Source organism: Nyctereutes procyonoides, unplaced genomic scaffold (genome assembly GCF_905146905.1).
Source record: "Nyctereutes procyonoides isolate TBG_1078 unplaced genomic scaffold, NYPRO_anot_genome, whole genome shotgun sequence".
NCBI lineage: Eukaryota > Metazoa > Chordata > Mammalia > Carnivora > Canidae > Nyctereutes > Nyctereutes procyonoides.
This window is the reverse complement of record NW_026574996.1, coordinates 142,910-156,773: the sequence shown is the minus strand read 5'-3', so window position 1 is coordinate 156,773 and position 13,864 is coordinate 142,910. Positions and strand designations below refer to the sequence as shown.

General features: G+C 39.1%; 1 pseudogene; it reads right to left on the bottom strand.

Moving 5' to 3' along the window:
• Positions 1-214: 214 nt before the first annotated feature.
• On the bottom strand, positions 215-8,664 carry LOC129513279 (DNA (cytosine-5)-methyltransferase 1-like; annotated as a pseudogene).
• Positions 8,665-13,864: the final 5,200 nt, after the last annotated feature.

Sequence of the window (13,864 nt, the reverse complement as noted above, 5' to 3'; positions counted from 1 at the left end):
AAGTCTATACATTTGAAGAGGATTATTCAAAGTAAAACTATCTTTGGAAACACTCAAAAATATTTATCAAATGACCACAAAGAAGATACGATGGCAATGTAATATAATCTGGAGCAAAGGAAAAGCTACTGAGAATATTCATAATGATTTTTCTAAACATTTGAAAATAAAACATAAGTACATTACAAAACTTTCACTGAACTCATGAGCTCTGTCAATGTATAGATAGAGATTTCAAATTAAGGGGTTTTGAAAAACAAGAGAAGGAAAGTTATCTACTTTGGTCCAAGAGAACTAGAAGATAGATTGCATCTTACATGCAAATTTTAAAATAAGATGTTTGAAGTTCAAATTAATCAAGCTTACCGTACAGAACTATACTGATCATAGCTATAGCAAAATCAAAACACTATCCGTTAATCCAAACCCAATATTGCTTATGTTTATCATTTGAAATTTATTCGTGTTTTGGAAAAAGTTAAAGAATCTAGTAAAAGACCAAAGGCAGAGAAAGGAAGAATCCAATGACCCTAAAGATCTCTTCAGAAAATAACTCTCTACACAAACTACTCACCAGATTAGTGCATGAAATGAGAGATGATGGTTTACCATTAGACAGTTTCTGTTCCTAGTGGACCAGAAGAATCCATTATATTTGCTGCTTTCATAGGAACACATTGGTCTCCTTTAACATGTAGTTTATTTTCGCTTCTCTTCTGATGATCTAACACAGTTTGGTTGAATTGACTCAACTCTTTGGCATCAGGCATTGAATGTGGTTCAAGCTTAATAGAATTACTATATCCTCTTACCTTGCTTCCTTGTTTTTGTTCTGGCTCAGTCATCACCAAGATGTGTCAGGACCATTGACCCTTGCTACAATTTTTTGTTAAGAGGGTTTATATTTTTATCCCCACTGGGGTAAAGAAGTTAATATAAATCCCAGCTGCAAAAACCATAGTCCTTAACTGCCTATCTTTTAAGATGTACTCTATCTACAGCAGGAGAAAAAGTCTAAAACACAAATAAAACTGTCTCAAGATGACGGGAAAAAAAAAAAAAAAAAACCTTGATGAGATTTGAGACCTCTAGATTTAGCTACGCCTAAAGCCAAGCCAATATGATCTGGGCTTCTGACATTAACACAATAATCTTGACTAACACAAAATTTATGAAGTTTCCAAATGGTGCATTCAGATTCAGCTCGGACTTTATTTTTCAGGTCATGTAGAACAAGACTGGAAAAGCAATACTCATTAACTGTTCCAGTAAAGATCCATGAGTTTCAAGTAAGGAACAAATTCTGTTTTCAATGGTGAATGATTATCAACTTGGTCTGACATAATTTATTCAGAAATCTTCTGCTCATGGCAGAATAAGGGAAATTTCAAAGTTTGAGGAGCGCACTGGCTCCAAAGATGCTATGGCATCAAGTGGACTACATGAGAAGTAATGAATTGGCCCAAAGCTCCCTGGTTATAGTTAATTTTGGCTGCTGTCAAGCCTCCTATATTTCTACAGCTTTTTAGCGAAACGGTGAACTACCTAACAGTTTTGCAGCAAGTTTCTTTTCTGCTTAAATCAGCAGAGGAATTTTGTTGTCTGAAGCTATACTTGACATGATAAGTGTCTATTTCTTTGGTGGCATCTTTCCCACCTTTTATGGCTTTTGTCTACATTGAGAAAGTTTCCTTTCAGATTTCTAAGAATACATACTACATACTAGACATCCAGTGTCCCCTCAGTTTTAACTTCCAGAACCTAATAATTTGTAACAATGAAGGGTTTTTCACGTTGGCCAAGTACACCCAGTTAGTTTCTCCATCATGATGTTCAAGACAGCCTTCTAAAAGACAAACCCTATCATTTTGGGGGCTGCGTACTGACGGTGCAATTTTGATTGTGTTTTTCCCCTTGCTTTGCCCTTATTCTTATTTTGCTACTAACCTCCTAACTCCCGACTTTTTTTTTTTTTAAATACAAGCAAAACGTGTCTTTTACCCATTCTTTTGCTTCTCTCAGTTGCTGTCTACCTAACTTTGGAGTATTCATAGTTTTCACTACAGTTTTTCAAAGAAATTCTGTCTCTTGCCCTGGTTTTATGACCAGTGATTCCATTTAATGCCTCACTATACAAATTCCGCCCTCTTAAGCTTTTGAGAACTCAATTTCTAGATCCTGTCTTGGATTCTGAAGGCTCTTAGCAATATTTAGGTTTCAGTATGATAGGTTATCTTTGATTTCCATAGAAAGAGAAAGAAACACTCATTGTGAAATTGCCTAATATTTTTGTAATGTTACTTAATGCACATAAAAGTGAAAAAATACAGGATAACTATCAACACAACCAAGAAATTAAATATTACCAATATGGCTCAAACACCTCCTGTGTACCTCTAATTTCCAGATCACATTAAATTTCTGCCTACAATAAAACATTATCCTGTTTGTTTTATGCAATGTCCATGCACAACTATTATACTTTTAGAAGATATTTATTGAACATTAAATAGCATTGTTTCTAAAACCCTCAACTTTATGTAAATGGTATCGCATGCTACAATAGCATTTACAGTCAACATATTTGGAGGTGATTAATCTTGGAAAATCCTTGAAGATTTTGGGTTGAGAGCATGTCCTTTTGGAGAATGAGTGCTTCCATCTACCAAATGCCCCACTGTGCTAACTTCTAAGGATACATTTTTATAAATTTGAGCCCTGAATCTCTGAAGATAGTCTTTGGTTATAAACTCTCAAGTGAGTTTCTCTTCCCGAACCTCCAGCAAAGGTAAATCACAATAACTTTCCTACTAGTCAATTTTTCTTAGTTCATCCTTCAGTAAGTGGTACAGTAAGACTAAGGTTCCCAATCAGTGTGCCATCATGTGGAATGGGTTACAGGCCAGTACCAACATCCACATCTGTTGATACCAGTGTGATTTTGTATGTTTTTATTATGCTGTGGAATGGAAAGAGAGTGAGAAATCATTGCTTTAAATGACCCTAATGATGTGCAAAAAGCTCATTCCCAACTTAATGCTTTGTTTAGAATTCAAGCCTCATCTTTCATTCCATATACGAATGGAATATGGAATTCCAAGATGTGGAATTAAAATGCAAGCCTTTTGATTACTAAGATTGGCAGAGGCTCCCCTGCATCTATAGCTTCAGCTGACAGCTCTGGTTTCTAGTTTCATACTGGGAGCTCTTTTACAGAACATTTCTGGATGTTTGTATTAGGATGTGGAAGCCGAGCTTGTAGATAGCTTGTCTACCATGTTGCTAGAAAGAGATACTTATTTTTTATGTTTCTTTTTTTTATTTTATTTATTTATTCATGAGAGACACAGGCAGAGGGAGAAGTAGTCTCCATGCAGGGAGCCTGACAGGAGACTCGATCCTGGGACTCCAGGATCGTGCCCTGGGCCGAAGGCAGGTGCCAAACTGCTGAGCACCCAGGGATCCCTATTTTTCATATTTCTTTTGATGATTATTCATAGACACTTTAAGCTATTAAATTTCCTTAAAGTTGAATATGGCTATTTCAAGTGACTATTGTTGCCTCTTTAAATTTGCAATGTATAATACATAAATAAAATGTGATTATTATAGCTATTGTTGATCATAAATGTGTTACAGTCCCTGTTTTATTCAATTCAATAATATTTAATTTGTAAGGTCAATAATATATATGTATGTTGTAAGACCTGGGTATAAGCAATTGTGTAAAAGTAGAAAAAAAAATTAAGTTCTCTGAATACGCCAGAAGAGACCCTAGATGTCTTAGGCTTTTCTTTCCAATTGCCAAGATAAATCATCTTATCAATTGGTGATAAACTGATCTCTCATCATCTGTTGATCTGAAAGCATTTTCCTGAGAAAGTGGAAGCCATTCTCTCTTTGAAACACCTTCAGCGCCACAAATGAAAGGAGACGGATTCCCACTCATTAATTCTAATGAGGATTAATCTCTACCACTTTTACTACACAGTGTCCATGTCAAGAAGATCGCCACTTATGAACTCCCACTGCCAGAGGTACCAAACCAGATTCCCCACAGAGGAAAACTATGAAAAATCTGATCATAAACCTAAATCTTTCCAGAAAAAAATGTGGTACAAAAAACAATTCAATTAGGCCAGGAGCAGTTACAGGATGATGACTGAAATCAAAAGGGCAGGTCTGGCAAGTTCTCAGTGATACAGCGTGTGTGTGATTCTAGAATAGGTACAGTGTAGGAGTTGGTGAAGCGAGCAAGTGAAAACGCTGAGAGAGAGGGGACTATCCGGGAAAACAATCTCCACAAAGCTATCTCTGCTTTAGAGCAGATATCTTGTCGAGGACACCTCCAAGTGAAGAATTATATTCCCTGTACTGGCAGTTCAGAAGTATTAGATCTTTAACCTGATTTAGGTGTTTAGCAGATTAAGCTTTCACAAGGAAGACAGCAAACTAAAAATAGACCTGTTTGTGCCTATCCTTCAACAAATGCACAACTGCTGAAATTGCTGTATTTATAGTGAATCTTGAAATTGAGTATTGTAGATCTTCCAACATATTTCTAAATTATTTTGGTTATTTTTGATAATTTTTATTACTTCATTTTAGAATCAGTTTGTCAGTCTTCAAAAAATATTGCTGGGCTATGGATGTAGATTTTACTGAAACTGGGGATCAATTCAGGGAGAATTAAAATGTTCAGGATATTGTCTTTCAAGCCATGAATATGGGTATCTCTCCATCTATATATACCTTACTTTTTCAGCAATATTTTGTTGTACAACTCTTGAGCATATTCTCTTACATGTACCCCTAAGCACCTTGTCATTTGGTGATGAATGTGTTTTTTTTTTTATTTTAGTTTCCTGTGGTTTGCTGATACCATTGAGATTTCCATACTGACCTTTTATCCTACAGACTTTTTACTTTCACTAACAACATTTCTGTTCGTGTGTGTGTGTATATGTGTAATGGCACCATTTTGTACTCAGGAGATCATGTCACTTGCAAATGGATACATTTTAATTTCTTTCTGATGTCAATGCATTTTTCTTTGTGTTGCCTCTATTACAACAGTGGGGCCTTTGGGACAATGCAAATATAAGGAACAAAAGGAAAATCTTTGCCTTGTTCTTACAGGGAGGGCATTTAGTTTTTCACTATGAAGTACAATGCAAACTTAGGTTTTTCCATGTAAGTCCTTTATATCATGTTGAAGATTTTTCCTTCTAATGCTATATTGAGAATTTATCAAGGATGATGGAGTTTTGATACCTATTACCTCTGCATTTACTAAGGTGAGTAACACTGATTTTCAAATACGCCAAATTCGCATTCCTGGGATAAATCCCAATTTGTCTTTTGTTTCCATTGCAGGATCAGATTTGCTAGAACGTTCAAGATTTTTTATGTCTATGTGATTGAGAGGCATTGGTCTGTAGTCTTCCTTTGTTGTACAGTCTTAACTCTTGTTTCAGTATCAGGCTAATGCTGACCTCCAAAAAGAAATTAGAATGGGTTCTACTACATTGTGTGTGTGCCTGTGTATGTTTATGGAGTTGATAATATTCCTTTTATTATGGAGCTGAACTACTCAGAAGTTCTCTTGTGAATAGGTCTGTGATAAATAAATAATAAAAATCCACACAAAATTTTCTAGATGCCTGGGTGGCTCAGTGGTTGAATGTCTGCCTTCGGCTCAGGACGTGATCCTGGGGTCCTAGGATTGAGTCGCACACCGGGCTCCCTGTGAGGATCCTGCTTCTCCCTCTGCCTGTGTCTCTGCCTCTCTCTGTGTCTTTCATGAATAATAATAATAATAATAATAATAATAATAATAAATCTCCATAAAATGCAGTAAGATCAGGTAACTTCATCTTATAGTGAGATAAACTAGTTTAATGCCTTTCTGGAAATTTGGCTAGTTCACCTAAGTTTTTAGTAAAGTTGCCACAAATTTGTATATAATGTTTCTTGTTACTTAAGCACACGGATTAGCAAGCTTTCTATAGAGTGCCAGATAATTTTACGCTTTGTGCACCCTAATTCTTTTACAACTACTCAACTCTGCTATTGCGGGGCAAAGGCCCTGCACGGCCTTGAAGTCCACCACCACCTCCTCGTCACTCCAGTAAAGCAGGTTCATGTCTGCATGGTAACTTGCTGGGGTAGACTTGTGTGTGTTTTCTGGCCTGCAGAATTTTCTGCTCCCTGAATGTATTTCCCAAATCTGTTAATTTCTTAAGTTATGTCTCTGCCTTTTGGGTCATCATCCACATCTGAAGAAAATAGTAGGAATTGTGTGCTCCTGAGAGACTGAGAGGTTCTCCAACCCTCTCCAACCTTGGTGAAGGCTTTGATGGCACGGGCGAGGATGGCCTCCCGCACGCCCCCGGGCACCGCCTGCAGGCTCACTGCGCAGTGCAGCACGCACAGGATGGTCTGGTGTTGGCCCTTGTCTAATACAAACAGCGCTTCTGCGGCATCCGCACGGCTGCCAACCAGCGTGTCCACGTCCTCGTTGGTGGTCACAGGCTCCTTCAGCTGCTCCCGCCAGGACCACATTAGACTGCACGGGACAACAGGGTCCCTTTCGCCGCATATTCTTTCCCATGCAGAGACTGGCCAGGGGCGGGGGCACAGCATTCCCCACCTGTCGGTGCTTACCTAGGATGTTGCCCAGCAGCCGGGAGGTGTCCGGGAAGCCCTGGGAACGGGCGCACTCCCGCTCGCTCAGGGTTGGTGACGGTCGCGCCGAAGAAGCCATCCCACTCCTGTGCCTGTTCCCGGTGTGGGGCAAGCATCGGGGGTGAGGGTGTTGAACCGTCTAGCCGCCGAGTCACAGGCTTGGCCCGCTTCCACGCAGGGGCAGACCCCGCGGACAGCCCCGGTGCTGCTGCAGCCGTTTCTCTGGTCGTGGTACGTGTACCGCAGCCTCCGGGCCGTGGTGCCCTCGGGGAGCCGCACCTCGGATTCGGCAGGTCAGGCCAGTCCGAGCCTGGGGCCAGAGGGGTGTGCCGCATGCGGGCGGCCACCAAGGCACTCACGTCCTTACGGATGGGATCCCTGAGGACGGGCTGGTACTGGGAGCCCCGGAGCTGCCTCTGGAACCGGGACTGAGGCTCCCCGTCGTGCCGAAGCTCCATTCTGGACCTCAGGAGGTCAGACACCGTGTCCCGCACTGTGATGGTTCGGAACGGCCCGAGCTGCACCTGGTTACGTTACTGACAAACCTCTTGTCATCCGCCACGACGCTCAGCTGGCAGGCCCGGGGAGCGAACACGCGCAGCGGCTCTGGGGACGGGGAAGCTTCTCGAGGGTGCGGCAGCCAGGATGACGGCCCGCCTCCGAGTCTGGGCCGCGCCACCCTGACCGGCCTGACCGGCCTGCGACACGCCACAGGTCCGCTGACAGCCCCTGCGGACGAGGCAGGGGACAGTGAGCCTCAGGACCGTGGAGCGCTGGAAGGAAACACCCTCCAAGAGGGAGTAGCGGGGCCGGGAGTAGTCACAGGAGCTGAGAAAGGAAACCACCAGGGAGTTCTTGAACTTGGAGCAGGTACAGAGGTGACGCGGTTCATGCCACTAAAGCCTTGGCAGGGCGGCCCACCGCGCGGTGTCCCCACACCTCCCTTCCCCTCGGACGGAGGCAGCTTCCGAGCACGGGGTGGTTGCCGCCCCCGCCAGGGCAAGCTTCGGCAGCACGACGCCGTCCTCCGTGAACACCGTGATCCAGGGTTGTTCGGCCGAAACGCCTGGGCCGCAGGGTCCCACATCTCGATGGCCCACAGCGTTTCTGAGATGCCTGCTTGGTGGAACCCTTCCGGCCACCCCCCACAGCCAGAACACGCATCCAGGTCCGAAGCTTCGGAGGTTTGATTTCTGTCTCTGGTTCACTTGGTTCGCATGTTTGAGACTTTGCCTGGCCCTTCCCTTTACCCTTGCCTTTCCCTTTACTTCCAGGGCTACAGGCATGGTTTGGAGGATCTTTGAAACTTCTGTTCTTGGCATTATAGGCCTCAAGGCAGTAGAAGCGGTCTGGGCCCCCTGATGAGAAGTCCTGGAGGCACCCAGGCAGGTCCTCCCCATGCCCCACAGTACAGCGGCCAGGCAGGGACAGGCAACACGAAAATAAATGGGTGCGGCTGTGCTCCAGTAAACTTTAGAGAACGAGCTGCAGGCCGCATTAGGCCAAATGCTACTTAGTTTGCTGACTTTTGTTTCAAATATCAATAGCAACTCTGATGTTATTAGTAATTTTGACTACTGAGCTCCTCAAAGGGTCAGTTTTGGGTTTCATTAATCATTTAGTTTTTGTTTTGCATTTTGATCTTTACTATTTCCTTCCTTCTGTTCATCTAGTGTCTAGTCCATTCTGCATGCTTTAATTTCTTATGGTTCAAATTGACACCATTGGTTCACTCTTTCTTCTGTTTTAATATAATCTAATGCTATAAATATCCCTGTAAGCACCACTTTACCTGCATCCCAGAAGTTGCCATGTATATCTTATTTAAAGACATTTTTAAAAGTCCTTTTAAGTTTTTATGACCAATGACTCTTTTAAAAGTATCCTATGTTATTTCCCTCACTTTGGTGCTTTTATGAATATCTTTGTATTCTTGATTTCTAGTGTATTTCGAAGATGTTCAGGGAATATGCTCATTTTTTATTACTTTTACAATTTAGACCTACGGTATAGCTCAGAACACATTCTTACTTTCTATTTTATTCAAATGTAGATGACAACAATGTTACATTAGTTTCAAGTAATATGACCTAGTTTGCTGAATGTCCATTCTATCAACTTTGAAAAAAGTGTTTTCTGCTATTTGGCAGATTATTCTATAAGCCTTATATAGCTGGAGTTACTTTAAGATTCCTCCCCCCCCCCATATTTTGGGAGTTACTGTCTCTGTATGAATTGCAAAGTGCTGAATTCCTTACTTGTGACTGAATTGTCTGGTTCTTTATAATTCTTTTTTTTTTAAGATTTATTTATTTATGAGGGACACAGAGAGAGAGAGGCAGAAACATAGAGGGAGAAACAGACTCCCTGTGGGGAGCCTGATGTGGGACTTGATCCCAGGATCCCAGGATCATGACCTGAGCCAAAGGCAGACGCTAAACCACTGAGCCACCCAGGCATACCTGGTTCTTCATAATTCTATTAGATTTTCTCCTCAGACTTAACTGCATATACAGTTAAGGTTTTTTTGTGTGTCTTCTTTGTAATTGACAATTTTATGAAATGATCCTGCTTATCCTTTGTAGTATTTCTCTTGAAGTCTATGTAATCTTAATCTAGTTAATTTTTACTTAATATAGTAACTTATTATAGTATTTTAGTTTTCATATTTAACCTGTCAAATGTTTTTGCTTATACAATGAGTATGTGGGAGAGAGGATATAATTGATTCTCTTTTATCTAATTTGACAATCTTTTAGTTGGAGTATTAGGCCCTTCAAGTTTAATAGTAATTGATATAGCTATCATTAAAAATGTCACCCGTTTCTTTATTTGTTACCACTGTTCTTTCTACTTTTTAACCTTCTTGTAGATAAAAATTTAAAATTTATTTTCTTCTTCTTTTTCTTTGCTATAGGTTTACAATAAACATTTTAAAGTAGGTAAAGTGTGTCTTTAATTATATACCTTTCGTATACACAGCAACAGCCTTACAACTATGTAGTTCTACTCCTACGTAGTTCTACCCCTCCTTGTCATTACATTCCTGTTATGTTTTGTATTTACATAAGCTGTAAAACCTGTAATTGCTAATTATAATGTTCACATGCTAAACCATTTTAATATAGAAGATGAGCACCTTTTCTGCTACTTCTATCACCATAGCACTAGATGTCCTAGTCAAAGCACTTAAGCAAAAAAAAAAAAAAAAAAAAAAAAAAGGACGAGCAAACGAACGAGAGAATGAAAAACAATGGCATTCAAATAAAACTACCTGTTCACAGCTTTTTACATCTAAGTTCATGTCATCTGTAAATATTACTCATGGAAGAAAAGTCCCCTTTAGAATTCAGTCAAGTGCTGGATAAAGAAATAAATAAATAAATAATTAAAAAGTGCTATTTCTATATATTAATAATCAGAAAAGGAAATAGAATACATCATTCCATTTACAGTATCAAAAAGAATACTTAGGCATAACTCAAGCCAGGAGACAGGAAAGACTTGCATGCTGAGATACCAAAACCTTGTCGAAAGAAATCAAGCATTACACAAATAGAAAAGTGTCTTATATTAATGGATTGCAGGAATATTGCTGAGATGTTAATACTACCCAAAGTGGTCCATGGATTCAGTGCAAACTCTATCAAAATCCTAAGGGCTTTTGACAAACAGAATCATCTATTCAAAAATCCACATGGAATCTTAAGGGACCCTGAGTAGTGACAATCTTGTAAATTAACCAAAATTGATGGTTTCACATTTCCTGATGGCAAAACTTGCTTTTTAAAAATTAAAGGTACAGTTAAAAAACAATGACAAAAAAAAAAAAGCGCAAACAGCTATGGTAATTGAAGCAGTGTGGTATGCCATAAAAAGACACGTAGAGAAGTAGAATAGAGAGCCCCAAAATAAAACCTCACATATATAGTCAACTGATTTGACAAGGTTCATCGTTCAACAAATGATGAGAAAACTGGATATCCACATGAAAAAAAATACTAATAATTAAGTTGGACTCTTACCTTTTAGCATATACAGACATTACCTCAAAATGGAGTGAAGAACTTGATTTAAAAGCTAACACCATAGAACTCTTTAGAAGAAAACATGGGAGAAAAGCTTCAAGACAGTAGATTTTTTTTTTACTAATTTCTTAGGTAGAACCAAAAGCATAGTCAACAAAAATATATAAATTGAACATTACAGATTTTTTGTGCAAAGCACACTAGTAACATATTGAAAAGGTAACCTATGTAATGGAAGAGAATATTTACAAATCACTTGTCTGGTAGTTTATATATTCTTGATATTAATTCCCTGTAACTCAAACAAAAATGAAACGATCTGATTAAAAAATGGGCAAACCAATCAGTTAAGCATTTCTCCTAAGTTGATATACAAATGGCCAATACATGAAAAGATGTTCAATATCATTAACTAGGGTAATGCAAGTCAAATCCACACTGAGATATCAACTCACACCTACTATGATACTACAAAAAAAGAGAGAGTACACAAATACTGTCAAGAACATGGACAAATTATAACCCTTGTGTACTACTGTTGGGAATGTACAATGATGAAGCCATTGAGAAAAATATGGTAATTGCTCACAAAACTAACAGAGATACCATATGACCGAGAAATTCAACTTCTGAGTATATGCTCTCAGAAAACCAGAAAGCAGACATTTTCATTTTTGTTCATACATCCTTTTTTGTAATAGTATTATTCACAACAGCAAAAAAGTGGAAGCAAAACAGATATCCAATGACAGGTAGGGGATAAGAAATGGATAAAGAATATGATATATACACATAATTAGTATTACTGTGACTTAAAAAGGGAAATTCTGCATGCTAGGACATAGCTGAAACTTGAAGACCTTATGCTAATGGTTATAAGCCAGGCACAAAAGTACAAATGTTGAATAATCATACTTATGGAAGTACCCAGTATAAACTCAAAGAGATAGAAAACCCAACAGTGGCTTCCAACAGTTGGGGTGCCAAGGATAAGCACAGCCAGCCATTGTTAATGTGGTATAAAGAGATTTTGCTCAACAACTACTGAAATTAAGGAAAAGAGCGGAGTTCCACTCGAGTTTGTGCAGAGGTGATGTGGAAGTTATAGAGGAAGAGGGAGGTGATAGTACAGGGGGTTCAATAGTGACATAGAAGTGAACAAGTGCAAAGAGTCAGTCAATATCAATATGATCAGGCCAGCTCTGCTACCTGGACAAGAAGGATAATGTTTTGGTCTCCCAAAGATTTCATTTCAAAGGAATGGCTCTCAGGGCTTCAAGACCGAGCCTCTGAGTGGCAAAGGATGCCTACCTATTGAAAATTGTAAGCCTTTTTCACTGATAGCTCAAAGAAAATAAAGTCAAGGAAAATCATGAGGTGTTGACTAGAACAAATAGCAAAGTTTCCTGGCAATGTTGAGCTTTCACGGGGGGACAGCTTTTGTTGGGGGTGCAGGGTAGGGGAGAGGGAGGAGGGCTGGGACCATACTATAGATACAGTATTATGCAGCCAAAAGCCATGATGGAGTTAGGTCAGGGGTCTTGGTTGTAGGGGCTTTGATGGAAGTCTACTGAAAGTTCTGCAGTACCCAGGGGGAAGGGAAAAAAGGATGCAACATTCTCCTAAATAGATCATGCATTAGGCCCCAAAACAAGTCTCAAGGAAATTAAGAGGACTGAAACCTTATCATGGATCTTTTCCAATTACAATGATATCAAACAAGGAATGTATCATAAGAAAAACTGGAAAAGAAAACAAAACATGTGGATGCTAAGCAACATGCTATTAAACCAAGGCATCACTGAAGCAAATAAAACAACAACAACAACAACAACATGGAGACAAATGAAAGTGAAAACACAATATTTGTAAAGATTTGAGTTCATTTTTCAATGGGTAGAATTTCAGATTGCGAGATCAAGTTTTATGGATGAGTGGTAGTGACGGTTTGATGAATGCACAACTATGTGGATGTACTTAATGACACAAAATAGTTTAAAACACTGACAGTGGGCCATTTTGTGTTATGTATATTTCACTATAATAAGATTTTAAAATAAAAATATCATCGTTTACTTACATATTTATGCTTCCTGGTGTTCTCTTTTGTGGATTCTGAAGATCCTATTATATTTGGTATTTTTTCTTTCTCCTGGAAGAGATTAACATTTCATATAGTTCAGATCTATTGACTCAGCATTTCTCTAAAACAATCACTTCATTTGAGTTCTAGGCTTGCTTAGTATAAAATTATAGATTGCACTTTTTCAGTAATTCAAAAAAATTAATAATTGTCCTTTTTTAAATATTTTCTGAAAAGTCTGCTGTCATTCTTACTTTTGCCCCTCCATTTGTAATTTTCTACCTGTTTTAAAGAATTTATCACTTAATCTATATCACGGAGAGGTTCTGTTTAATATTTCTTTCAATTTTTCTTTCTGTGGATTTGTAATAATCCTCATTTTTAAACAATTTTCAGCCATTAAGTCAATATTTTATCCCCCTCTCTGCTGAGAAACTAATTTCAAACATTTTAGAAGACTGTTCCAATTTCCCAGTGAGAAATTATAGTACCCTGCAATAGGCAGAAGCAGATGTAATAAAAAATGACTTAACCTAAGGGGATTTTAGGAGGAGAATTTTGTCTTGTAGTTAAATACTTAGGGTCGATTTAGGCTGTATGTCTTATGTAATAGGATTGGAAAAAAAATCACCTGGAATAAATATAGATAAAAGCACAGATGACCATGTGGAAAAACCTTCTGAGAGAAATCTACAATTTCCAATTCAAGAAGAGGTAAAATTAGGGATCCCTGGGTGGCGCAGCGGTTTGGCGCCTGCCTTTGGCTCAGGGCGCGATTCTGGAGACCCGGGATCGAATCCTACGTCGGGCTCCCGGTGCATGGAGCCTGCTTCTCCCTCTGCCTGTGTCTCTGCCTCTCTCTCTCTCTCTCTCTCTCTCTCTCTCTCTGTGGGACTATCATAAATAAATAAATAAATAAATAAATAAATAAATAAATGAAAAAGTAACAACAGTAAACCAATAATTCATTTAAGATGTTTTGTTACTAAGTAGAGCGTTGGACAATATTTATGGGAAATGTAGGCAAGTAATGTTTGTCATGTAACTTAAATCATATGTTCTGCTG